General features: G+C 49.3%; 1 protein-coding gene and 1 long non-coding RNA gene across 3 annotated transcripts in view; one reads left to right on the top strand and one right to left on the bottom strand.

Annotated features, from left to right (window-relative positions):
- Window positions 1-2,001, bottom strand: part of LOC139048956 (sodium/calcium exchanger 3-like) — a 68,030-nt gene extending 66,029 nt beyond the window's left edge. The window contains exon 1 of the mRNA XM_070523958.1: window positions 1,784-2,001. The gene's annotated coding sequence lies outside the window, so the exon portion shown is untranslated. The remainder of the gene's footprint in view (window positions 1-1,783) is intronic.
- LOC139048958 (uncharacterized) overlaps window positions 1-26,923 on the top strand; it is a 137,097-nt gene that overhangs the window by 109,108 nt on the left and 1,066 nt on the right. The window contains exon 3 of one of the 2 annotated variants that reach the window (XR_011508041.1): window positions 11,681-12,376. The exons of the other annotated variant lie outside the window; for it this stretch is intronic. This is a non-coding gene — a long non-coding RNA (uncharacterized lncRNA). Of the gene's footprint in view, window positions 1-11,680; window positions 12,377-26,923 lie in introns of those variants that run through there. 2 annotated transcript variants of the gene reach the window in all.

Genomic DNA, 26,923 nt, shown 5'->3' with positions numbered 1-26,923 from the left:
CCGGGATTCGATCCCGCGACCTCGTGCTCAGCAGCCCAACACCATAGCCACTGAGCAACCACGGTGGGTTCTACTATTTCATGCGTCCGACAGAGACGCCCATCCTGTGGGGCTTTTCCTGAAGTCTCTCTAGAAAATAAGATATAACGGCTGGATAGTCGTCTGGAAACACGATAGCAGACGACCTCGCGTGTGCTCGCGGGCTCGTAAATACCATTATGGTTGATACTGCTGTTGACAGCTAGTGCATGTGCTGTTGCTGATAATATTGTGGTTGTTTCTGTGGACTTGACTTGTATTGCTGTAGCATATACCGGGTACTTCTTCTTGTTAGAGAAGGTCCAAAACTTTCTTTAAAATTGCCTGTGGCACATAACACAATTCTAGTCCAGCTCGTCTGCTCGAAGAGGCGGACGTTACTTGTAAAATCAAATCGAAATGCCTAATCGTCAAATGAACAAAAACTCACTAATTATTTTTAGCTAATTACCTTATTCTACAAATTCACATATTCTAGCGGCTGATACTGATACTGAAAAGAATGCTGATACACTTGAAAAGAATTGCGTGGATGACACCACTTACGAGATATACGCCGTCAAACTCGCGGTAAAAATGCACTGTCGTTCCACTTACTTCCTTAACAAAACGTCGTTTTATGCATTGAAGCACAAAAGTAACTGGAACGCCAATTAATTTCTCTGCAAACTTCGAGAATTTTTATCTCGAAATTGGTGTCATCCTGAGAAATCGTCCCAAGTGCCGTGGCCTTGCAGTCTCACCCGCTGGAATTTGTCATAAGGTAAATGCCATAAGGTAATTAGTTCAAAACGTCCTTAGTTAATTTGTGTATATTAGTCGTTAAGCATTTCAATGTTATGTGCAATTAACGTCCGCCTCTACGAGCATACGAGCTCATGAACTAGAATAGGGAAGATCACGAAAACGCGATCGTCGTAAAGTACTTGAGAGCCATTTGACAACGGCGCGAATTACAGCTTTCTTTTCGTAGCAAGCTATTCACGAGATATGCGTTATACTTTCAACTTACGTATTGAATGTTCGCTTTGCGAGCGAATTCGTTTACGGCAAACGAACGAAAACTTACGTTTGTCAGCGGTAGTCCCGCCTCCAAGTGGCTTGAGCTCATAAACTATAATTGGGCTATCAGCCGCAGGCAATTTTTTTTTAATTTTTGGACCGTCTAAAGGAAAACACCCGGTATACTAGCACGCGTTAAACGCCGAGAAAATATGTCATCATTACGGCTATTCTGTGCACGTAAATCGCTTTTAAGTTGTTTTAGAACTACACTACAAAGTGCGTCTAAAGTTTTGTATACTGCATATAGCACATATCATAAAAGCAGGAAATAATGTACACTTCCTTAAAAGATATGTAACATCATGATTCCATTCCCTGTAGAGGTCCAGCTTTCGTACGAATGCTCGCACGTAGCTGTTCTCGGAAAAGAAAGGGAATTTGCGGCCGTAAGTGTTCTGAACAATCTTGACACCTGCGCTCTCTTGCGCGTGGCTGAACTCTCTTAAATGGGTCTCTCTTTCAATGAGACGCGCGGCAAGAACGAGTTTTTTTTCTTTTATAGTGAAGCTCACGAAAACGCGATCGTCGTAAAGAACTTAAGAGCCATTTGACAACGGCGCGAATTACATCTTTGTTTTCGTAGCAAGCTGTTCCCGAGACATGCAATATGCTTTTAACCTACGCGTGGAATGTTCGCTCTGCGAGCGAATTTGTTTACGGAGAACGAACGAAAACTTACGTTTGTCAGCGGTAGTCCCGCCTCCAAGTGACTTGATCGTTAGTATCCGTCTGGTTTCCGTGTGCACTTTCCGTCTGCTACCACTTTCGCCTAGAACGAGCGGCGTCTGCTGTCACCGAGCCAGACGTGACTGCTATAGTTTGCGGCACCGTTAAAGCATCTTTTAGCAATGCACTCTTCCAGCTTGCGTCCCGCACGCCAACACGCACTACGCCCAACTGAAGAAGCCGCAGAGCGCGACGGCAGCAGGACGCAACGAGCCAACGGAGAGAGAGAGAAAAAAAAATGAGGCGCCAAAGGAGGCACGCATGCCGGCCGCAGCGCCATCAGCGCGTAGTCCTTACGTGTGACGGGCGAGAAAAGCAGCAAAACAGCAAAGCGAAATAACGGGAAAAACTGGTTGCTCAGCCGCGCTCCGCGCGTCGTCTGCTCTGCGCTCCGGCAGCCGCCATCTTTGTTTCGGTTCTGGTTTTCATTTTTCTTTTCTGCTTCTTCCATCGGTTTTCTTCTGCATTCTGTTACGTCACCTCCGGTCATTCGAACTCAGCCAACCGAAGGCCGCCCGCGGTGCATGCCTTTTGGTGGTTCTTGAGTCTTCGCGCGTCAAGCCTTGTTGTCGTCTGCTACGCGCTAAAAACGCTGCCAAGTTTGCTTTCTTCTTGTTCTCGCTTTTTTTGTCTTCGGTATCGCTAGACAAGCTTGCGCGTGGGCGCTTGCGGCTACGAGCGAACGGTTCTGACTCATGCGCGACTGAATGGCCACGCTAGTGTGACACATAAGCGCTGCAGCTGCTGAGAAGGTCCGGCTCTCAACCGTTTTCGTGTTCTTCGCTCTCGAAACATCGCTGTGCGTTCATCGTCATCTTTCGCAACGTTGGCGCTTACGCGGACCCACGCTTAGTCGTCTGCTATAGGGAAACTGCGCTATTTCGCTATTTCGCTAAATGCGCTATTTCTTGACCGCAACCAAATGCTGCCTTCGTATCGATTGGTGCGATCTTCGACTCGTATCCGCTCTCTAATACACTTCGGGCGGCCGAGCTTTGAACCGCGAGCGCGTGGCTGTCGGACGATGCCGCGGTCGACGGGTCACGAACCGAAACCGACGGATGGCGTGCAAAACGGCGCTTCTGCTCTGGCCACTGGAGCAGGTGAGTCGTGACCAGAAGCGATGCGCCACTGCATGGCTGCCTTGAAAGCCAACAAAATTGATCTTCCCATTGTCCTGGATCTTCGCGTTCGAGTGGCTGCAAACGAGGACGCTGCGCTGTGATTGCCATCATTTGCACGTCTGCTACAGTCCGCAGCTTACGTGCCGCCTGCTAACGAACGGTCGTGTGCTGCTGTTAATGTTATGGTTTTCGTTTCTTTTTCTTCAACCGTAACAGTTTCGCTGAAAACGAGCTAGCCAACTATCCCAAAATCATATAGCTAAAATACGTAACCCTAATCACGATAAAAATAGAGAAAGAATTAAATATTCGGAACCGCTTACTCTGCTTTAAAATAATCCTGCAAAAGTTACCAGAATGTAAATTCTGAAAACAACACAATGAAATAAAAAATCAGCATATCCTAATCCCTCTTGAAAGCGATGTTATGCGAAGCTACCAAGTTAACGAAACGACCATGAAAGCACCAAAACGTAGGCGGTTATTTCAGCACCTACATGACACGCACGTCATGACCTGTCAACAAACGGAGGGCCCGTTCGACCAAGTGTATGCAAAGAGGCAAGTTCGGCCAACCTGCCGGAAACAGCACTAGAAACGAAGGGCCCATTATGGCAAGTTTGTACACAGCTGGCGAGTTCGGCCCGCCTGCCAGAAAAAGCACAAGAAACGGAGATTCCGTTAGGCCAAGTGCGTAGAGAAGTGGCAAGTTGGCCAGCCTGTCAGATACAGCGCAATAAACGGAGGGCCCGTCAGGCCATGTTTGTTTGGAGGTGGCAAGTTCGGTCAGCCTGCCAGAAACAGCACAAGAAACGGAGAGCCCGTTAGGTCAAGTGCGTATGGAGTGGCAAGTTCGCCCCGCCGGCCGGAAAAAAGCACAAGAAAAGGAAGGCCATTAGACTAAGTGTATGCAAGGTGGCAAGTCTGGCCAGCTTGCCAGATACAGCACTAGAAACGGAGGGCGCGCGTCAGGCCAAGATTGTTTGGAGGTAACAGGTTTGGCCAGCCTGCCAGAAAGAGCACTAAAAATGGAGAGCCCGTTAGGCCAAGTGTGTACAGAGGTGGCACGTCCTGCCAGCCTGCCAGAAACAGCACAAGAAACGGAGGGCCTGTTATGCCAAGCTTGTATGGAGATGGCAAGTTCGGCCAGCCTGTCAGAAAAATCACAAGACACTGACGGCCCGTTATGTCAAGTGTGTACGGAGGTGACAAGTATTGCCAGCCTGCCAGAAACAGCACAAGAAACACGGGGCCAGTTAGGCCAAGTGTGTAAGGAGGTAACAAGTTCGGCCCGCCTGCCAGAAAAATCACAAGAAACGGAGGGCATGATAGACGAAGTATATACAAGGTGGCAAGTTTGGCCAACTTGCCAGAAGCAGCACAAGAAGCGGAGGGCCAGTAAGGCGAAGTTTCCTTGAGGTGGAAAGTTCGGTCACCTTGCCAGAAACAGCACAAGAAATGGAGAGCCCGCTTGGCTAGGTGTGTACGGGGGTGGCAAGTCCGGTGTTCCTGCCTGAAACAGCACAAGAAACGGAGGGCCCATTAGACCAAGTATGCGCGGTGGTGGCAAGTTCGGCCCGCCTGCCAGAAAAAAAACACAACAAACAGAGGGCTCGTTAGCCCAAGTGTATACAAGGTCGCAAGTTTGTCCAGCGTGCCAGATACAGCACAATAAATGGAGGGCCCGTCAGGCAAGACACTGTGGCAAGTTCGGCCGGCCTGCCAGGAACAGCACAAGAAACGCAGAGCCCGTTAGGCCAAATGCGTAAAGCGGCGGAAAGTTTGGCCTACCTGCCAGAAACAGCACAAGAATTAAGTGGAAAGAACCTTAGACCAAGTATGTTGTACAAGATGGCAAGTTTAGCCAGCCTGCCAGAAACAACACAAGAAACGGAGGGCCTGCTGCACCAAGTGTGTGCAGGGTGGCAAGTTCGGCCAGCCTGCCAGAAACATCACAAGAAACGGAGAGCCGTTGAGCCAAGTCTGTAAAGAGGTGGCAAGTTTGGTCAGCCTGCCAGAAACAGCGCAAGAAACAGAGGGCCCGTAACGCCAAGTGTTTACTGAGGTGACAAGTTGGGCCCGCCTGCTAGAATCAGCACAAGAAGTGGAGGGCACCTTAGACCAAGTGTACTCAGGGTGGCAAATTCGGCCAGCCTGGCAGGAACAGCACAAGAAACGGAGAGCCCATCGTGGCAAGGTTGTATGGAGGTGGCAAGTTCGACCCGCCTGCCAGAAAAAGCACAAGAAACGGAGGGCCCGTTCGACTAAGTGTGTGCAAAGTGTCAATTTCAGCCAACCTGCCAGAAACAACACTAGAAACGAAGGGCCCGTTATGGCAAGTTTGTACGCAGGTGGCGAGTTCGGCCCGCCTGCAAGAAAAAGCACAAGAAACGGAGATCCCGTTAGGCCAAGTGCGTAGAGAAGTGGCAAGTTGGCCAGCCTGTCAGATACAGCGCAATAAACGGAGGGCCCGTCAGGCCATGTTTGCTTGGAGGTGGCAAGTTCGGCCAGCCTGCCGAAAGAGCACCAGGAATGGAGAGCCCCTTAGACCAAGTTTGTAAAGAGGTGGCAAGTTTGTCCAGCCTGGCAGAAATAGCACAATAAATGGAGAGCCCGTCAGGCCAAGTGTGTACAGAGGTGGCACTTCATGCCAGCCTGCCAGAAACAGCACAAGAAACGGAGGGCCTGTTATGCAAAGCTTGTATGTAGACGGAATGTTCGGTAAACCTGTCAGAAAAAGCACAAGACACCGAGGGCCGGCTAGGCGAAGTGCGCAAACAGGTGGCAAGTTTAACCCGGCTTCCAGAAAAAGCACAAGCAATGGAGGGCGCGTTAGGCCAAGTGTGCACGGTGGTGACAATTTCGGCCCGCCTGCCAGAAAAAACACAATGGAGGGGCCGTTAGGCCAAGTGTAAACAAGATTGCAAGTTTGGCCAGCGTGCCAGATACAGCACAAGAAGTGGAGGGCCCGTTAGACCAAGTCAATAGAAGGTGGCAAGTTCGGCCAGCCTGGTAAATACAGGATAATAAACGGAGGGCCCATCAGGCCAAGTTTGTTTGGAGGTGGCAAGTTCGGCCAACCTGCTAGGAACATCACAAGAAACGGTGAGCCAGTTAGGCCAAGTGCGTAAGAGGTGGCATGTTTGGCCAACCTGCCAGAAAGAACACAAGAAATGGAGGGCCTGCTGGACCAAGTGTATACAGGGCGGCAAGTTCGACCCGCCTGCCAGAAACAGCACAAGAAACGGAGGGCCAGTAACGCCAAGTGTACACGGAGGTGACAATTTTGGCTCGCCTGTCAGGAACAGCGCAATGAGCGGAAGGCCCGTTTGAATAAATGTATGCGAAGTGGCAAGTTCGGCCAACCTGCCAGAAACAGCACTAGAAACAAAATACCCGTAATGGCAAGTTTGTGTGGAGGTGGCGAGTTCGGCCCGCCTGCTAAAAGAAGCACGAGAAACGGAAGGCCCGTTAGGCCAAGTGTGTACAAAGGTGGCAAGTCCTGTCAGCCTGCCAGAAACAGTGCAAGAAACGGAGGGCCCGTTAGGCCAAGTGCGTAAAGAGCTGGCAAGTTTGGCCAGGCGGCCATAAGCAGCACAAGAAACGGAGGGCCCGTAACGCCAAGTTGGGCCCGCCAAGTTGGGCCCGCCTGCCAGAAACAGCACAAGTGGAGGGTCTGCTAGGCCAAAGGTATACAAGGTGGCAAGGTCAATCAGCCTGCCAGAAACCACAAGAAATGCAGGGCACATTAGACAAAGTGTATACAGGGTGGCAAGGTTGGCCAGTGTGCCAGAAACAGCACAAGAAAGGGAGGGCCGGTAAGGCCAAGCACGTAAGGAGGTGTCAAGTTTGGCCACGCTGCCAGAAACGATACAAGGGAGGGCCCGTTAGACGAAATGTATAAGTGGCAAGTAGAGCCAGCCTGCCTGAAACAGCACGAAAAACGGAGGACCCTTTTGGCCAAGCCTGTACGGAGGTCAATTTAGGACCGCGTGCCAGAAACAGTACAAGAAACGGAGAGCCCATTAGGCCAAGTACGTACGGAGGAGGCAAGTTCGACGCGCCTTCCAGAAAAAAGCACAAGGAAAGGAAGGCCATTAGACTAAGTGTATGCAATGTAGCAAGTCTGGTCAGCTTGCCAGGAACAGCACAAGAAACGGAGGGCCCATCAGGCCAAGTTTGTTTGGAGGTTGCAAGTTTGGCCAGCCTGCCAGAAAGAGCACCAGAAATGGAGAGCCCGCTAGACCAAGTGCGTAAAGAGGTGGCAAGTTCTACCAGCCGGCTAGAAACAGCACCAGAAACGGTGGGCCCGTAATGCTAAGTTTGTATGGAGGTGGCAAGTTCTGCCAGCCTGTCAGAAAAGGCACAACAAAGGAAGGTCCGTTAAGCCAAGTGTGTACAGAGGTGGCAAGTTCAGCCAACCTGATAGAACAAGCACAAGAAATGGAGGGCCGTTAGTTCAATTGCGTACGGAGGTGAGAAGTTTCCCCAGCCTGCCAGAAACAGCACAAGAAAGAGGGGGCCTGTTAGGCCAAGTGTGTACAGAGGTGACAAGTTCGGCCCGCCTGCCAGAAATGTCACAAGAAACTGAGGGCCTGTTAGACCACGTGCATACAAGGTGGCAAGTTTGGCCAACTTGCCAGAAACAGCACAAGAAACGGATTGCCAGTGAGGCCAAGTTTGTTTGCGGTGGAAAGTTCGGCCAACCTGCCAGAAACAGCACTAGAAACGGAGGGCCCGTTATGCCAAGTTTGTATGGAGGTGGTAAATTCGGCCCGCCTGCCAGAAAAAGCCCAACAAACAGAGGGCCCGTTAGCTCAAGTGTATACAAGATCGCAAGTTTGTCCAGCGTGCCAGATACAGCACATTAAATGGAGGGCCCGTCAGGCCAAGTATGTGTACTGTGGCAAGTTCGGCCAGCCTGCCAGGAACAGCACGAGAAACGGAGAGCCCGTTAGGCCAAATGCGTAAAGCAGTGGCAAGTTTGGCCTACCTGCCAGAAATAGCACAAGAAGTGGAAAGAACCTTAGACCAAGTGTATTGTACCGGATGGCAAGTTTAACCAGCCTGCCAGAGACAACACAAGAAACGGAGGGCCTGCTGCACCAAGTGTATACAGGATGGCAAGTTCGGCCAGCCTGTCAGAAACATCACAAGAAATGGAGAGGCGTTGAGCCAAGTCCGTAAAGAGGAGGCAAGTTTGGTCAGCCTGCCAGAAACAGCGCAAGAAACGGAGGGCCCGTAAAGCCAAGTGTTCACTGAGGTGACAAATTCGGCCCGCCTGCTAGAATCAGCACAAGAAGGGGAGGGCACCTTAGACCAAGTGTACACAGGGTGGCAAATTTGGCCAGCCTGGCAGAAACAGCACAAGAAACGGAGAGCCCATCATGGCAAGTTTGTACGGAGGTGACAAGTTCGGCCAGCCTGCCAGAAACAGCACAATAAACGGAGGGCCTGTTAGACCACGTGTATACAAGGTGGCAAGTTTGGCCAACTTGCCAGAAACGGCACAAGAAACGGAGTGCCGGTGAGGCCAAGTTTGTTTGCGGTGGAAAGTTTGGCCTACCTGCCAGAAACAGCACTAGAAATGGAGGGCCCGTTATGCCAAGTTTGTACGGAGGTGGTAAGTTCGGCCCGCCTGCCAGAAAAAGCACAACACATGGAGGGCCCGTTAGGCCAAGTGTGCACAGAGGTGGCAAGTCCTGCCAGAAATTGCACAAGAAACGGAAAGCCTGTTAGAGTAAGTGCATGCAAGGTGGCAAGGTTGGGCAGCTTGTCATAAACAGCACAAGAAGCGGAGGGCCCTTTATGCGAAGTTTTTGCGGAGGTGGCAAGTTTGGCCCGCCTGCCAGAAAAAGCAGAAGAAATTGAAGGCCCGTTAGGCCAATTGTGTACAGAGATGGCAAATCCTGTCTGCTTGCCAGAAACAGCACAAGAAACAGAGGGCCCATTATACTATGTGTATGCAAGGTGGCAAGTTCTGCCAGCCTGCCAGAAACAGCACAAGAAATGCAGAGCCCGTTTCGCCAGAGATGTGTACGGAAGCGGCAAGTCCTGTCACCCTGCCTGAAACAGCAAAAGAAACGGAGGTGCCGTTAGGCGAAGTGTGTATGGAGGTGACAAGTTCGGACAACTTGCCAGAAACAGCACTAGAAACGGAGGGCCCGTATACTCCAATTGTATACAATATGGCAAGTGTGGCCAGTCTGCCAGATAAAGCACAAGAAACGGAGTGCCCGTTAGGCCAAGTGTATACATGATGGCAATAATAGATACAACACAATAAACGCAGGGCCCGTCAGGCTAAGTTTGTTTGGGGGTAGCAAGTTCGGCCAGCCTGCCAGAAAGAGCATAAGAAACGGAGAGCCCGTTAAGCCAAGCATGTACGGAGGTGGCAAGTTTGGCCCGTCCTCCAGAAACAGCTCAAGAAACGCAGGGCCCGTTAAGCCAGTTGTGTACGGAGGTGTTAAGCTCGGCCGGCCTGTTCGAAACAGCAAAAGAAACGGAGAGCCCATTAGACGGTGTGTTCGGAGGTGACAAGTTTGGCCCGTCTGCCAGAAACAGCTGAAGAAACGCAGGGCCCGTTAAGCCAGGTGTGTACGGAGGTGTTAAGCTCGGCCGGCCTGTTCGAAACAGCAAAAGAAAAGGAGAGCCCATTAGACGGTGTGTTCGGAGGTGACAAGTTCGGTCCGCCTGTCAGAAAAAGCTCAAGAAACGGAGGGCCCGTTAGCCCAAGTGTATACAAGATGCCAAGTTTGGCCAGCCTGCCAGATACAGCGCAATGAACGGAGGGCCCGTCAGATCAAGTGTGTACGATGGTGGCATGTTTTGCCAGCCTGCCAGAAACGGCACAAGAAACTGGGCGCCCTTTAGGCTAAGTGTGTCAGGAGGTGGCAAGTTCGGCCAGCCTATCAGAAAGAGCACAAGAAATGGAGGAAGCCAAGTGTGTATGGAGGTGGCAAGTTCGTCCAGCCTGTCAGAAAGAGCACAAAAAACGGATGACTCGTAAGGCCAAGTGGGTACGGAGGTGGCAAATTTGGCTAGCCTGCCAGAAACAGCACAAGAACGGGAGGGCCCATTAGGCCAATTGTGTACGGAATTGGCAAGTTCAGCCCGCTTACAGAAAAAGCACAAGAAACGGAGGTCCCGTTAGGTCATGTGTGTACGCGGAGGGGGCAAAAAAAATGGCATAGGCCCAAGAACAGAAAGGCGGGCGTGTTTGACGTGTCTATAATCAAACGCGCGAAGCGACAAGGCGGCAGAGGCAAATGCGCGAAGGTCAAGATCCAGCCGAAGACTGAAAAAGCGAAAGACGGTAAATCCCAAGTTTAAGCGTTTGCGATATCGAGTATCCGCGTCACGCACGCCGCGAAAAGGAGAGTTTTTCGGAGAGCCAGGCTTAGTAACTGCCGCCTAACCGTATTGCGGACGTCTCTCGTAAGCCGAGGGACAAAGGGAAGCGTCCTGTAGGTTTCTACAACTGCTCAGCACCTAAGGAAACAGTGCGCGCGGCTTCCTCTGAATGTACCCTTCTCGCAGTACTAGGAGCCTGCTTTCCGGAAGTTGCAGCTACGAGCTGAGTCAGACAAATTAGCGGCTTTTGCCTTCGCGACCGCACCTTGTGAGAACCCCGGAATGCGCGACCCTGTCGAACTCGTCTGAAAGGGTTCACTTGAGGCCCCGAGAATAAAAAATCAGGAAGACGCGTTCCAATTTCTTTCATTCTTTTGTATTCATTTTGTATTCGGCTTACTTGCGCGCTGAACACTTGAGAAGCGTAACTAGTACCACAAAAGCTTTGCTAGGTTGTCAGCATTTTTGGTTCAGGTTAGTTCCCCTATTTCAATTAGATAAGTTATGCTTTTGTGGGAGTTCATAAGGAGTCATGTTATTTGGCAGGGGTGCTATTCGGAGGCACGTTTAGTAGACTGAGTTCAGGAGCTTTCATTTCTTCAACGATATTTTAAAAATTTGTAACATTTAACTTTTAATAGCTTTAGTTAGACAGAGGGTGTCCTTGGTGTATACTGCTCGTGGTATGAGATTTTTTTTTAGTTTACTGTTTACTTTCATGAAAACTTGACAGTTGAACGCTCGACAAAAGAAAGCGTCAGTGTTTTCGTTTTCTTTAGTTACACGGAGATACAGGCTGAAGATAAAAGAAGCTTCAGTCTAATTTTGATTGCTACTTGTTTGGATTGTTCGCACGATTTTTTAAAGTCGTTTTTGCATGCTGCGTCAGATTGGTCATTGATTCTAATCACTCTGCGTCGTATTATCAAAGTTTATAAGTGCGCTAGAAGAAAGGCGGTATAAGTCGGGCCTTCTGACCCAATTTAGAAACGGGACAAGGGTCGAAAATATTTTTCCATTTTGTTTATTTGGCATTATGTAATGATGATGTGGCTCTCTTACGCTAAATGTTACGGATATGGGTTAATCAAGGCAAGTTCTCCCTTCGCCTTCCTAATCTGTAGAACCTCTATTTAATTACTTAGCATCATTACATGAACCCCGTTTGCCTCTATTTTCGCGGACACATATTTGGAAGTTTCTTAGCAGTTGTCCAGATCAAGGTCCACCTTGTGTTTTAATGTTTTCTTTAGATAGGGGGTTGTCAGATTATATGAATTTGTACAGTCTGGCGAGAGAGCGGCTTGCATGTGACGCTTGTAGCATTGCATGTGGCTGACAAAGATCGCTCCTTGGAGCTTGTCATGTTGCAGATATGCAGTCCGGTCGGAGTCCACCTAGGCCTTCGGCCAGAAAATCTTCATTCTTGGAAGCTGCGACCCCGTAGTTTTGAGCAATGCAGGCATCAAGCCGGCTGAGCTGCATCGAATAACTCGACCTCACGATGCACCATCTGGCGGCGAGGTTGCTGTTGTGCGTGGTGATCTCTCGGGGCAAAGGATGCTTCAGCAGCAAACATGCAGCTGTCACGGGTGCTGTTCACGACTCATCGTTCACTCAAGGCAACTCATTCAGTCACCTGAGTCCTACGGACAAGCAGTCATGCTTCAGATCTTCGGCTTTTCGAACGCCTAGAAACGACAGCTCACTTCAAGACAACAACGTGGCCCTCCGACTACCGCCAAGGCCAGTATGCCAGTTCTGATAGATTTACCGCCACGATGAAGCCACTAATTGATGAGGGGGTCATTGTCAAGGACTCCAGGGGAAAGGGCGTCAACGGTGGGTTCGCCGTTTGCCACGTGGTTGCATCGTATTGCGCAACGTTGGAAACAAGAGTGGCGGCAAAACGGTGGGACGTTGGAGACAATAGAGCCGGCAAAACGGTAGGATGTTGAGGAAAGGAGGTTGTGATTGGTTCGGCGTTTGTGATTCGCCAGTGAATTCCCTCGTCGAGGGAAAGAAATAAACGGCTTAAAATTGTATCTGGATGGATGTGAGGGAGGCTCTGGTTTGCAAAGGCTCTAGCATGTAGTGTGCTCTGATAGTTGGAGCCGTTTTTGTAAAACTCATGTACATTTGAATATAATTTGTTTTCTCATTCTCTGAACGTCGCTCGGAACCCTTCTTTCTACCAGCACCTCGCATGGCACCATCCATGGAACCTTCGTGGCCGTAAAGGACCCCCGACTTCACAGCAGCGGCCTCCGGATTTTCGCTGCGGCATACACATGTCTCATCTTGTTGCGAGTATTTCCTCCGGTGTGTTCCTCTCCTTAGGCAACCAGCTCAACCTTCATATAGCGAGGCACTCCATATAAGCGCTCTCCATCTAGCGGTAGCGGAAAAAGCCAATCCAGGCTTGAAGCGAAAGAGGGTCTCTTATCACGGCATGCGCTGAATGCCTCGTAGTTCTCGAATCTTCGTGATGTCTCCGTGCGCGATCCCGAAAATTAAAATAAAATGGATCTCGGTATGCTTTTGGTGTCTACCATACCGCGTGTAATAGCACTGGAAAGATAACAATGCATGATTTCATCTTTTCGCGAAAGAATAAGACGACGTGTATCGGAGAGCGACTTGGATAAGAAAGTTCCGCGTTGGGAAGAGGTGAGTAATACTATGTTGGTCCTATCGAAACACTTCACTCGGGACTTCTTTCTTGCCGGCAAGTAGATCATTGCTTTATTTTTATTTATTATAAATATCGTACTGGCGTTTCAGATCTCATAGTGTGTTTTATTTAGGCAGGTGCTTAAAAAATAATGGTGATGTATGCTTAAGCTTCCTTTGGTTTTGTTCGTTTATAGCTTTCTATCCTAGCATTAGCGTTACTATAATGTTTTAAGCAGCAGGAATGTTTTCGCTAAGGTACTTTTGTCTGCAGGCTTGGTAGCAGCATTGACAACTACCTCGCGGAAGGTCTGAAGTTGATCTAAACTTTTTGTCGACTTATGTAAGTGCTTATGTTTGTCTTAAAAAGGTAGAGACAGACGTGTTTCTGCACAGTATCAGTTGGAAGAATTCTTCTAGCGTGTCTGTGCTCCGAGATATCTGACTCCAAATTTTAATTGTAGTTCGCGTGAGGATCGGCGCAAAGCTCGTCCCTGATGTGACGTGGCTGATGCATGCGGCGTTTAGTCTGACACCGCGTTTAGTCTTACGGTGAGGCGGAGGCATAACTGTTCTCCTTTCCCTCTCGGCTGGAGAAATCGAGATATGACATCGCGGTGTGCCGTGCAGTTGTTGCTCTTGATTTCAATGGAACTTACAATACTTGAAAATCAGCAGCCACTTTATTTGCGTAGCCCCGGCAAGGACCATGCCCACTCGTCTAGTCACCATTTTATGCACGCGCACTGCCCTCTGGCTACTCCGCTCGCACCATTATCTCGGCATGGCAGCTGCCGCCATCGTTAGAGGCTGCGCGGTCGCGTGTTAGAACAGCGGTTCCGGGTTCTACGATTTTTTAATTTCGTCAGCCGAGAGGGGAAGAGGGACAGTTATCATATTTGCCAATGCCTCCGCCCCGTTGTCAGACTAAACGCCGCACGCAACAGCCGCATCAGATTCAGTGAGGAACTTTATGCCCATCCTCACACTCTGCATGCGTAATCATGCGAACGACAATTAAAACTTTTAGTCGGATATCTCGGAGCACATACACGCTAGAAGAATTCTTCCAATTGATACCGTGTAGAAACACGACTGCCTCTAACTGCAGTCAACAAAAAATGGCTGTGGCTTAGGTAAGGTTAAGCCCAGGATGCGAAGCATACTAGCCTTTATTTTAGTTGTTGAACCACTGTTTAGCCTGGTGAACTGCTGTTGCTTGGCTATATTTGGTTCGGCTAGACGAAGAAACAACTCATGCATTACTTCTTCGCCTTCAAGAGTGGAACGCGACAGCGTTCCCGTCGACCCGCCAAGGGGTGTAAGACAATGGGCTACAGGGCAGCGACTACGCGCCCCGCATTGGACGCGGTGAGCGTCGAGCAAAGCAGCGTTCGGCGCGGCAACGAAATGTGCGCCTGAGCAAGAGACGCACGCCTTAGAAACAGCGCGTTTCTAAGGCAACACCGCATTCACTAGAGGCGCTTTTGTACCGCTTTGAAGCGTTGTACTCGTGGCTCAGTCATTCCACCTCCGGCTTTCAAGCGAAGCGGACGCGGGATGGCTTGCTCCCAAGGAGCGGTTTCGGCGGCCCAGGCGGGCCGCGGTAACAGGTTTTTTGCTTCTACTGCCGAAGATTATCAGGTTATTCTGCCCAATCTGCCATCCGGACGCATCGTCGCGAACACCGTTTTCATGCACGGCGACCCAAGAGCTCGGCCCTACCGTGTCGAAGACTACCGGGACACTTTGGCCAATCTAGGTGCGCTCCCCGACGTTTTGGCGTTGGGGGCGTATCAGATGAACCACGTGTGGGCTGTAACAATGACGAGTGCTGACGCCGCTCAGAAATTGCTCACCGCTGTCAACGTGAAGGTAAAAGATCGCCCATGTTTGCTCATCGATCCAAACAACCGAGAGGTACGCTTAAAGCTACACTGGTTGCTGCACGGCGTGACCGACGAAGACATTCATGTGGCCCTGACACCCTACGGGAAAGTGCTGGAGGTGACGCGGGAGAAGTGGCGTGTGCAAGGCGTCACTGAAAAGGGCTCGACGACTCGCTCAGTTGGACTGCAATTGCATGGCGACGTCAAAGTCGACGACATTCCCCACCAGCTCAAGATAGCCGGAGAGCTGACTCTCGTCGTTGTTCCAGGCCGCGCTCCGCTCTGTCTGCGCTGCAAGAGCACCGGGCACATACGTCGGGACTGCAAAGTACCTCGCTGCAGTCGTTGTCGCCGTTTCGGCCATGAGGACGCGGATTGCCCAAAGACGTACGCCAGCGTGACCGGACCAGTCCAGGCAAACGATGCATTGGACCACCTTATGGATGAGGCAGACTCCGAAGAAACAGCAGGAGTGTGCCAAAACCCGACTACTCAAGAGGGTACCCCGAACACTCCACAGGACGTCCTCCTTGAAGCTCCAGGGAAGCCCGACGCCGGGCTTCTGCATGAAGCCGTGGAGGACCGGAGTAGGAAAGCTGCTCCAAGTAGTACCGGCCACACTTTTTCCAGCGGAGCTGTAGAGTCTACTCCCGAGGCAGTGCCGATGACAGGCATCGATAGCGACAGTGCCAGTGCGACCGCAAAGCGGCCCCACGAAGCAGGCGAAAAGGAGAAGGGGCCCAGCGCCCTCGCAACGGATGAGCCGCCTGCGAAAACGACTCCCGTGCGGCGTCTTTCCCATCGGCTTCGGCCGAACACTTCGACGGAGCGCAAGACGGCGGAAACGCCGCCTTTGCCTCCCTGAGGTCTGCACCGTGTCAAGGCACCCAGGAAAAAAGCGCAGTAGTGAGGTGAGCGTCATGCCCCCGGGTTCTCACCGCCTCGCAATGATGTCTATGGATAGGTCATTTCGTGTGGCCACTTTGAACGTACGTGGGCTTGCCTCAAGGAGGAAGCAAAGTCAACTCTATAGACTAGTTACCGAACATGACCTGGACATTCTAGCAGTACAGGAGACAAAAGTTGAGGGCGACGACGAAACCGGGGGCATGGTGCGTCAATTCTTAGCTCGATACTGTGTTATAGTGAGCCATGCTGTGGGAACTTCTTCCGGGTGCGCTTTGTTCATCCGACATAGCCTTGGAGCAAAAGTAGAAGCTGTGACGTCATGCCCGTCAGGTCGGCTTATTGTCTGCGATTTTTTATTATCGTCATTGGAATGGCGTGTTATTTGTTTGTACGCGCCGACTGTCGCTGAGGAAAGACGCAGATTTTTCGATCAGCTAAAACAGTATACCCTGTGTAATAGGCTCCTCATTATTGCCGGTGATTTTAACTGTGTTCTTTCAGCCCGTGATAAAACTAGCGCCCGACCGTACAAGGATGCAAGCACCATTGCCCTAAGCGATATGATAAGGGACGATGGTTTGGAAGACGTGGCTGAGTGTCTCGGTGGTGGGAGGACTACGCAGTACACCCACTTTCAGGCAGCCAGCCACGCCCGTCTTGACAGAGTGTATGTGAGCCTTGATTTGATACCCCTTTGTAAGGAGTACCACGTGAGCGCACTTTCATTCAGTGATCACTGTTTGGTCAGCTTTTTAGTAGCAAGCACGAAAGAAAAGAAAAAGGGCTTTGAGTGGCAACTATGGAAATTTAATTCGAAATTACTAAGCGACGAAATGTTTACAGCGGATGTAACGAAGCAAGTTGAAGAAATGAATGCTGATGATAACACGACATCTGGTGAAAAATGGGAGAACTTCAAGCAGGTGGTTAAAATCAAGGCTTTAGAGCGTGCGAGCGCTATATGCAGAGAAAAGGGAGCAGAAGAAAAACAGATGCGCAGGAATTTAGAAAAATTGATCAGTGAGGAATGTAGGATGCCCGGCATGTTCATGGACGATATTCGCGCACTGAAACATAAAATAGAACAGTTCGATATCGAGAGATACCGCGGTGCTGTGGTGCGGGCAAGGGCTGAAAGGCTGATAATGGGAGAAGTACCGTCGAAAAGAGCGTTAGGCTCAGAAAAGTGGCATGCGCGCCGCAATCAGATAGCGGAAATCGAATATTGCGGAAAAGTTAGCGACGCAGCAGAAGATATCGAGCGTGCTTTTTTCGAGCACTATAGTGGTTTATTCACTTACTGCGCAGTCGACATTGATCGTTTTAAAAAGGACTTTTTGTCGTTGATGCCAAGGCTAGATGAAAGTACGAAAGAAACATTGGAGGAACCAATTTCGGAAGAGGAAGTGAAAAGTGCTATTGAAAGTATGCATCCAGGAAAGTCCCCTGGCCCTGATGGTCTAACCTCAGCCTTTTATAAATATTTCAAAGGTGCGATCTCACCAGCCTTAGCGGATGTTTATAATGAAGCATTCCAGCTCAAAGTACTACCCCCGTCCTTCTCATCTTCCCACACTATTCTTATACCCAAGTCAGAAGATCCCGTTGCATTGCGAAGGGTAACTTCTTACCGCCCAATTTGTCTCACTAACGGAGACTATAAGATAATGATGAAAATCTTAGCAAAGAGGTTGCAGACTGTCATTGCGAAGCTTGTGGGGCCGCATCAAACGTGTGGCATTAAAGGTCGAACTATCTTCTCAAACATACACGTAGCACGCAGTATCCTCGAATGTTGCGATGCCATGGGTGCACATGTGGCAATGCTCCAAATTGATCTCGAGAAAGCGTTTGACCGGGTGCCTCATGACATACTTTTGTGCATTCTAGATTATGTGAATTTGGGTAGAATAATTAGAGAGGGGGTTGCCATGGCGTACCGGGACTGCTCGACGCGGCTCATTGTCAACAAGATGTTGGGAGCGCGAATCCAAGTTAAGCGGTCTGTGCGTCAGGGCTGCCCTCTCTCGCCGCTGTTGTTTTGCTTGTATATAGAGTCGTTTTGTTTGAGTGTCATGGAGAATGACTGTGTCCGCGGGTTTAAACTGCACGAGGTTGAAGTCCGCCTGTTGGCTTATGCAGACGATATTGCTGTGTTCTGCACTGATTTGGACAGTATAACACAGGCTGTCAAATGTGTTAAAAGTTTTTGTGCTGTGAGCGGCAGCGCGGTAAACTGGGGTAAGTGCCTGGGATTCTGGCACGGGGATTGGCGGGCGACCCCAGACACTTTTGCCAACATGAGTTTCGTTACGACTCCGGTGAAATACTTGGGTGTTCCCCTTCAGTGCTACAAAGACAGTGAGTCGTACTGGAGGAGTGAAGTGGATAAGCTCCGGGACACAGTAAACAAATGGAATGGCTGGAATTGGTCTATGTTTTCCAGAGCCACAATTTGCAACATATTTTTAGTGAGCAAACTTTGGTACATCCTCCAAGTCTTGCATTGCTCAAGGGTAAACATCCAAAAAATTCACCGGGTGTTCGCAGTGTTTGTGTGGGCATCGTCTTGGGAGAGATCAAGTCGTACCAATTTGTTTCTTCGAGTTCGAAATGGAGGACTTGGATTGTCACATTTGTTTTTGAGACAGGTTGTCAATCGTTTTTTTTTTCTTCAGGGACGCAAAAAACCCGTTTTTATACACTGTCTGCCAACTTCGCCTGGGCAGGCTCTTGCCCGAAATGGTTGTCTCAACGGGCAGTTTGCCAGGGGGTGTTTATGGTTTTCTACGTGAAGTTGTGGTTTCATGCAGGTTTTTGTCAGCGCGTTTTTCTCTTCAATATTTGAGTGACGTTAACCGGAAAAAACTGTACAGGGACCTGTGTGATGTTGTTCTTCCCGTGCCTTTATATCGGTCACTCTACAGAGCTAGCCATGGGCACAATGTTCTGAAGCGCGTTAAGGCGATGCTAGTACCGTCAGGCGCTAAGACGTTCTTTTTCCAATTGCACTCCGGAACGCTGACTGTCAAACCATGGCTGGCTGAAAGAGGTTTCTTTGTTCCTTGGGGCACTCATTGTACAATTTGCAGGCAGGAGGAGACAATTGAACATGTTTTTCTGCATTGTTGGGATGCCGTTTTCCTCTGGGATGTGCTCCAGCGCACAATCAAAAAGGATTTCCCCCTAGATGCGTATGGGATTCGCTACTTGCCAATAGAAAGTGATGATGGTACCCCATTCGATGTGATCATGCTTTTGGCCCTGCATAGCATTTGGAAATGTAGAATTGCGGTAAGGCATGCCGATCTCGATGCAAGAGCGGCTCGCCAGTATTTCAAAGAAAGCATACGGAACTTTGTAGAGGAACAAAAGTTGCTGGAGTGCATCCCAGAGTGGTTGCCACGAGTGGAATTATTATTGGCGATAAGGGAATTTTAGCACAAGCGCAGCCGCACAAGTTCTGCGGTTGTTTTCAACATATTGTGAGTGTGCCTTTTGATTATTTGTGAATGTGTAATTTTTATCCGGGCCAACGACCGGCAATAAAGAAAAAAAAAAAAAAAAAAAAAAAACTCGTGGCTCAGTGGTAGCGTCTCCGTCCCACACTCCGGAGACCCTGGTTCGATTCCCACCCAGCCCGTCTTGCAAGAGTTGAGCCAAAGCCACTTCTCCTCTGTCGTGACGTCACGGTGTCACGTGATTTCATGGTCACCGCCGCGCCTGAGGAGCTGGGTTGAGCCCTCGTAATATGCTTCGCATAAAAGTTACTCAATTTTAGTTAATTGCGCTGCCGACAGCGATAATTATCATCTCACTTTGTGTCCCCCTGGCCACATAACTTAATTGCACAGGTAGTCTTCGCTTGCCCCCCAGTGCCTAATTCTAAGGAAACCATAAAGCTTAATTTTGAACAACCTGTATTTCCCGTTTTTGGTGGATTCACGCCAACTTGGCATCACAGACTGAAACCGCTGTGCTTCAGATTATCTACGATTCACCTCAGTGATTGCACTTGCACCTCAGTGACAGTTGTGCAGTGTTCCTGCTTTCTACAGCGGACGATACAGTTGCGGCACTACAAACAGTCATGTGGAAGGATGGGAAAGGAGCGGCTGCTGTGAGTAATAAAGGGACGAACCCTCTTTACTGCAGTAGTCTTATCTGTGTTCTCGAGGGGCGCAGGGAAGTCAAAGTTGGCGGATACGGTGCAAGAGCCAACAAGGCTCGACAGAAAAACGTAAGCCTACGCGCACGTCAAGCGGCTGATGGTAAGTACGCAGGCGCGGTCAACACGTACGTTTGCGGACGCGCGCAAGCTCGCGTCCGCACGCGTACGCATGCGCACACGGTACGACATAGCTCGTACGTGTCGAAACGCAGCGCGATCTTACATTTCCTTACATTACCTTACATTACCTTACGTTTTCCTTCCTGCATGCGTAACGTACACCATAGTATTAGGATCCGCTCACCAAGCCACCATTTTCAATGACGTTGCCTTCGGTATTAGCCAAGTTTGCTGAGCGAGACAACGGCGCAAAACTCAAGAGATCAAAAAAAATTTAGCTCGCAAGAAAGCGAAAAATATTTTTTCGTGACAGAAAAGTCCAGAGATCGGCATGGATCAAACTTCTGACCTGCTAGTCGGGGTCTCTTATATAAATACATGAGCATGGAGAAATCGTTTTTCTCGGCAACTACTGCAGCTAAATTGAAGAGGTTTGTTGCATTTACAAGAAAAGTTAAAATCTAGTGAGTTTAGCAAGAGGATATTTTTATCTAGGCCGCTGATATTTTGCTAAAAAAATGTTAAGAATCGAAAAATTTAAGAAAACGGAACTATCAATTTAACTATCTTTAACTCAACCGTGGATTGCGATATCACAGTTCTGCACATTGCATCTAATAATACGTCTAAAGCGGACAAGATTGCTTTATTATACACTGCTCTGAAGTAGTACGCCACTAATGTCTGATTAGGAGTTTTGCAAAACTATTCTGTACATGTTGCTCAGGTCTCTCCTCAAATCCACGTATTAATCTTTCGCCCTTTTTATTGTATACATTGTAACAAATTCACGTAATCTGTAAATTTATATATCAAGTTTGCCCGTTTTAGCAGAACTGCGATATGTGGTTTTGGCGCAAAGTTGCGGATTTGTAAACTTCGTGCGTCTAATTTTTTTTTCTTGAAGCTTACCGATTCACGGGCATTTTCGTAAGAAAGTGCACGTCGTAAATCGTAATTCTGTTTGCTGCTGTCGCTAGAATTTAACTTTCTCTCCTTTCTCTCTCGAATGCAACACTTTTCAATCCAATCGGTCGGGGGTTGCCTCATAAAAACATTTGTGAGTGTCGAGTGTACTTGAATAGGCGGCAGCGACGTTGGTACCGAGCTAAAGCATTACCTTCTCTGCGCTGATATTTTTCAGGCAAAAAAGTTCACGGCGCATTTTTTAGTGCGAAAAAGTTTTCAACGGTATACGAAAGAAAACTTCAAATTTCACAGTTATCAGCGAAGTTACGAATATATTGTCAAACTGAAGACAGCAGGGCTCAAGAGTTGTGAACCAGCGCGTAACGTATTCCTTTAAAAACATACAGCTTGGATTTTTTGTTGCAGGGACTGAAAATAAGTTGGTTTTCACTTCAGTTAAACGCTATGATGGTCGTTTAAATGCTTAAACAAATAAATATAACGGAACCAAAAAAAAATACCAGCCCAAGCACTCCGCACAACATGATGGTTAACGAGCGAAGCTGAAACGTGCGGCCCCAGTGTTTATCAGTGGGTGAATCCCGACGGTTCATTAAAGTATTTCTCAATTATTGGTTACGTCTTTGTGTTTCTTAATGAGGTTACACAAACGTTTGCTTGCTACGGAGAGAACGACGTCAGCGACGGTATGTCCGCAGTCCGCCGTTGACGCGATTGCGTTCGACGTCTCGAGTTTGCTCAGTGGCGGGGCTGGCAGCTTCCGCCCGGCATTAGCGCTTGCGATTCTTCGAAATTAAATTGCTTCAAAATTAAGTCTGTCCGTTACGTAAGACAGTGAATGGCTCATACGCCCGTAAACGTGGCCTTCTCATTACGACGACAGAAGTGAAATTGTACTCTCGAATGACGAGCGGGTACGGAGCCAGCTGTGCAAGAAGACGACGACGACGACGAACACAGGAGCAGTGGCATGCGAGCGCGTTCGCTTCACGACCAAGTGTCAAAACGCCGCAATGTCCTCCTCCCACGTGACCGCACGCTGGGTCGTGACGTAACGACAGAGTATCTGCTGCGGAGCGAGGACAGCAACACGCCATCCGCCTGGCGGAAGAAGCCGCGAAGAGTCAAGACCTCTTTGCTTGCTTCTAATCGCGGAGGTTCCGGCCCCCGTCCCCAAGGCCTGTGTGCCGGGGACGGGGAGTAGGGGCCTCCTTATCCGGCGGTACAATAAAGTTGCTATCATCATTATCATCATCATCATCATCATCATCCTGGAAGAAGGATGTCTGAGCTCTACGACGAATCTTATTGCACCAACAGCAATGCATCCCTTAACGTATATCATTTACTCTGGCCGTGCTCGCAAGCTCACATAAACTCCGAACCGGACAAGCGCAAGTTTGAAAAAGCAATCCGGAGCGAAGAACTCGCTCCCCAACTCTGGGCCGTCCAGCAGGTCCACGACGCCGCCAGGAAACTCAACCTCCCGGTTCCGTCGTGGGAGACGCCCACTCCATGAGAGCCCGACGCTCTCGTGGCCTGCAGGACCTGAATAAAGTTGATTTCCTTCCTTCCTTCCTGGAAGAAGAAGCACAGCCTGGCTGTAGAAAAGCTATGACATTAATTATGGCGCTCTGGGGCTTCTCATTATTTTTTTCTAGAGTCTATAGATCTACGACTTTCACTTAACGCAAAGAAAGGAAGAATACTCTAAAATGTCGTGTCAGTCTACCTAATTAATAAGTTCACGTACTTTTCAATGTGACACAAAGGATATAGGGGCTGTTGCACTTGCGGTGCATAAACGTCACCCTTACATGAGATTCCACGTTGCGTAGCATGAAACTAAGCACAACTGTGTGTGTCGCCCTTAGTTGTACAGCGCTTACTTACCCGTCTTAGTAACGCTTCGCTTCAAGTAGACTCCAACATACCTTTTGAATCTTCATATCTTGTTTCTGTTTTGATGCGAAAAAAAAACTCACCGATGATTACGATACTCCTTAATGCAAAATTTGAGCACAGCTCTATACGTGTTTTCGTTTCGCGATATGTGGAGGCAAATAATTTGCGAGAGGCATCTAGCAGAGTCGGCGGTCGTCGGAAATCTGATCTTCGGTTCAAGCGCGTCAGCTTTCATAGGTGACTCGTCGATAGTGCCACTGTAATCGCTCGTACCTGCGTGGCTTCAAGAAAGTACTACACAACTCGCGCCGCGCATACAATCAGGTTACAAAAAGCTTTGCTGGCAACAGCCAACGGATATATAACTATCGATAACATTCAAGAAACTTGTGATACGCGCCGTCCGTCGTAGGGATAACGATTAACATTTGTTAGTCAGCGAAAAGCGGCGACCGAAGAAAGATGCAGTCATCGGTGAGCAGACGACGGCGCGCTACTCTGGCGCCATCTCGTAGCGGTCGTAGCCGCAGACACCACTACGCTTGCGCGGCGCTACGCTTTTCTTCTCGCGTTCTCGCTGTAACCTCCTCTCCCGCTTTCCGCCTTATGCTTCAGCTTCGCCCTCCTCCTCCGTTTTCGACCTCGCGCTATCTTCACTCTCGCCGCTTTTGTTTCATTCCAAGGTGCACTCCGCGTTCGCCCTTTCATACGATGCGCTCGTTCGCCCGGTTACCATGGTTACCATGGTAACCATGACCATGGTTACGCCGGTAATGCCGACGCTCGCCGCAGGAACGGGCGCCTTAACCACGCTCTGAAACGGCTATTATTCACCACAGTGTCGAAGCGGCAACTCCGGAGTTGGAATGATTCCGGAATCATTTCGCATTTTTAAATGCCCGGAATGGAATGGGGGTGGAATGGGAGCCCGAGCTTCCGAGATGGAGTTGGAATGGAATGGGCACAAAGTATTGGAGCGCAAAATACTGATTTTAAGCGAGAATGCAAAGCCACTAAATTTGCCCAAAGATGGCTTGCGCTGACTTCATCTCAGCCGCCAAGCTAGTGTACCGACACGGAAATAAGCACGGTCCGTCACGTCATGCGAAACGAATCGATTAGACTAGAATAGACTTCGTCAATTTATTACATTTCTCAATTTTCGTTATCTACCTGTAGGTGACTACCTCTGCGGCGGTAATTATAAATAACACATTCTACACTTCTGATGACCCGAAAACATTTATTCGATATGTTTAAGTGCAATAATGGACATCGGCTTTTCATTACAGTTAACTCCGTCACTACTATATGTAGTTGAGGAGTTGGGTGTTTTAACTTGTTCGCTTTGGCGAACTCCTTAACATTTAGTTAAGTAGCTACATTACATGAAACACTTCGAATTAACAAGAGCATGATTGACCTACAACACAGGGATGCAGGCCAGAAATGGCCACATCGCAAACGGTTTCACCCTGCGCGAGTCCATGGTGATTCGGAAAGTGCGCCGTATTCTTTTTTTTCGCACACACTATCGAGCATCCAGAAGGCGTGATAGCAAGCACTTAGCGACATGCGCCAGAAAATACGAAACATGGTTCCCTTTATTATGCCACTAAATGCCAAGCAAAAAAAAAAGGGGGGGGGGGGGGCAGCAGGCTTCAGCGATTCCTTCGGCTCTGAATTTCTTTACTGCAGCAGCAGCATTCGGTTGCAGTTGAGACCACCATCTTAATTTTGCTTGCCTGCTTTTTGCAGCGCGGCTGTGTACGGCTGGCCGATTCGTCCGTCCGTCTTTCGGTCGCCTGTTAACCGCAAATTCATCCGGCTCAACCCCATGCGCATGCGCAGAAAAAGAGACAAAGAGAGGAGCACGATTAGCCAGCACCTGTTTACTCTGACCCATGACGTCACGCTACCTGTCCCGAATTTCTATTGACAAGGCTGGTTTGATGAAAGTTGTGAGAGAACGAAACCTTTATTTGAATCAGTGACTTGTCACTCGAGGTGGGAGGGTCCCTTATTCCAGGAATCCTCTGGCTTGGATCGCCCTCCGGGCCCGGGCGACTAGTTCGCGCTGGTCGACCAGGTCAGGCTTGGAGATCGCAGCCTCCCACGTTTCAGCGAGGAGGTTTGGGTCTGCGTCTGCTGGGGCTACTAGTTGTGCCGCTGTGATGGTTTCTCGGGTTTTCTTGCATTGCAGTAAGAGGTGCGCCAGGCTGTCTGGCACGTTGCGGTGTGGACAGGTGTAGCTGTATAGCGTCGGGTGGAAATGATGCAGTAAGCTTCCATGGGTAAAGGTATTGCTCTGGAGTCGCCTGTAGTCAGTGCCTTCGTTTCTCGTTAGTTTTGGATGTGGTGGAGGGTATACCCTGCGTCCAAGGCGATAGTGCTGCAGTAGTGCTTGATAAGTTAACGGTATTGTTTCTGTTTCCTCCGCTGATTTGGGTGGGTGGGACAAGCCTAGAATCTCGTGCGGGGAGGCCCGGTGGACGCTTGCGCGGGCCGCGGCGTGTGCCGCTTCATTGATGTCAAAATTACTGTTGCCTACTCGGGAGCATCCCCATTAGATTCTATGGCAGTCGGGCCAGGTAACATGACGTCTAGGATCGCAGTGAAAAGGCCTTGTGCTATCTAGGTCGTGTTGGATTAGCTGCGCCAGTAGTGACGTCGTTGCTCTCCGTCGCAGCCGAGCACGCGCGCAGCAGTTTCCCTCCGGCTCCGAAATGGGTAGGCTACGCGCCATACGCACTCCTTAGGAGCAGGCAGCCTTCGATCAACAACGCCGCGAGCAGAACCGGGAACGAGCTCCTCTACGCCGTGCAGATGCTGCAGCCCGGTCGCAAGAACGGGCTCCTGCAGCCGAGCGCAAGCATTAACTGCGTACCGAGGATCCGGTAGCGCTTAATTACCAAGCCGTCGTTTAATGAACTATCGGGATTAAGCCAGTGATAAATACCGGGGCCGCAATTTTCAGCTTCGCTGGTTAACCATATGTACGGGGTGCTTGGGCGGCGATTTTTTGCTCGGGGAATTGTGCTGACCCGCTACGGGGGACACGGTATAAGCATATTTCGGACGCCGCTTTTTTCGAATTCTGCGGAACAATATAATGCGGAACATAATTTATCACGTTGTTACAACTTTAAAATGTGTTGTTTTTCTTGCACGCTCATGTAAAACAATTACAGAGTAAGGGTTTCATTTCCTCGAATTAGAGGAATGGAATGGACCTGCGCAGTTCACTCCAGCAGTAGGCATGGAATGGAATCCTTCCACTCTGCAACTCTGTTACCCACTACGGGAGGACTGCCCGAAAGGCAGGTAATTTTGCGAGTGAGTGCATGTTTTAAAATATAACCAAAACAAAAGTTAGAATATTACTGTGTGTGAGATCGGAGGAAAAATGCGAGAACGTGAAAATAAACTTAAATGAATTTTTAGATAAAATAACTTAATTTAACGAAATTAAATGAAACAGCCAGTACGTTTCGGAAACTAAATAAAGTAGTCATTCTATGTTCCTAACAAAATTGTCAATGGCAATACAAGCGTCCCCGTGCATGGCGAAAGTCCCGCAAAGACGCCTCAAACAAGAGAATGGCTGGCGGAGTTGGTGATGGCTCGAGTTAAAAATTGGCGGCAAATTTTTTTAGCTCGGGCCTTAAAAAAGGTAGAAGTGATGATCGGGAATACGCGTAATTAAACTCATACCTATTCTGGTTATCTGTGCCGTTGCACAACAGGGCCTCGCACATAACAAAAGCCGGGGCTAGCGGCGTATCGCCGCGTGCGAGCTTTGGCATCCAATCTGAAGTGCTATATTCTGGACGTCGGCAAATTCCGCCATATTGTAAAATTCTGTAATGGCGGCATTTGGAGCCAATCGGAGAAGCCGCAGCAGCCCTTTGGGCCAATCAGCGTTGACAAGATGGCCGATTCGACAGGATATGGCGAAATTCACCGATGTCCAGAATATATAGCATCCCAGATTAGCAGGCACGATTGGTCTGTATCGC

Source organism: Dermacentor albipictus, chromosome 8, assembly GCF_038994185.2.
Source record: "Dermacentor albipictus isolate Rhodes 1998 colony chromosome 8, USDA_Dalb.pri_finalv2, whole genome shotgun sequence".
NCBI lineage: Eukaryota > Metazoa > Arthropoda > Arachnida > Ixodida > Ixodidae > Dermacentor > Dermacentor albipictus.
The sequence above is the reverse complement of the archived record's forward strand: the minus strand, read 5'-3'. Positions and strand labels throughout refer to the sequence as shown.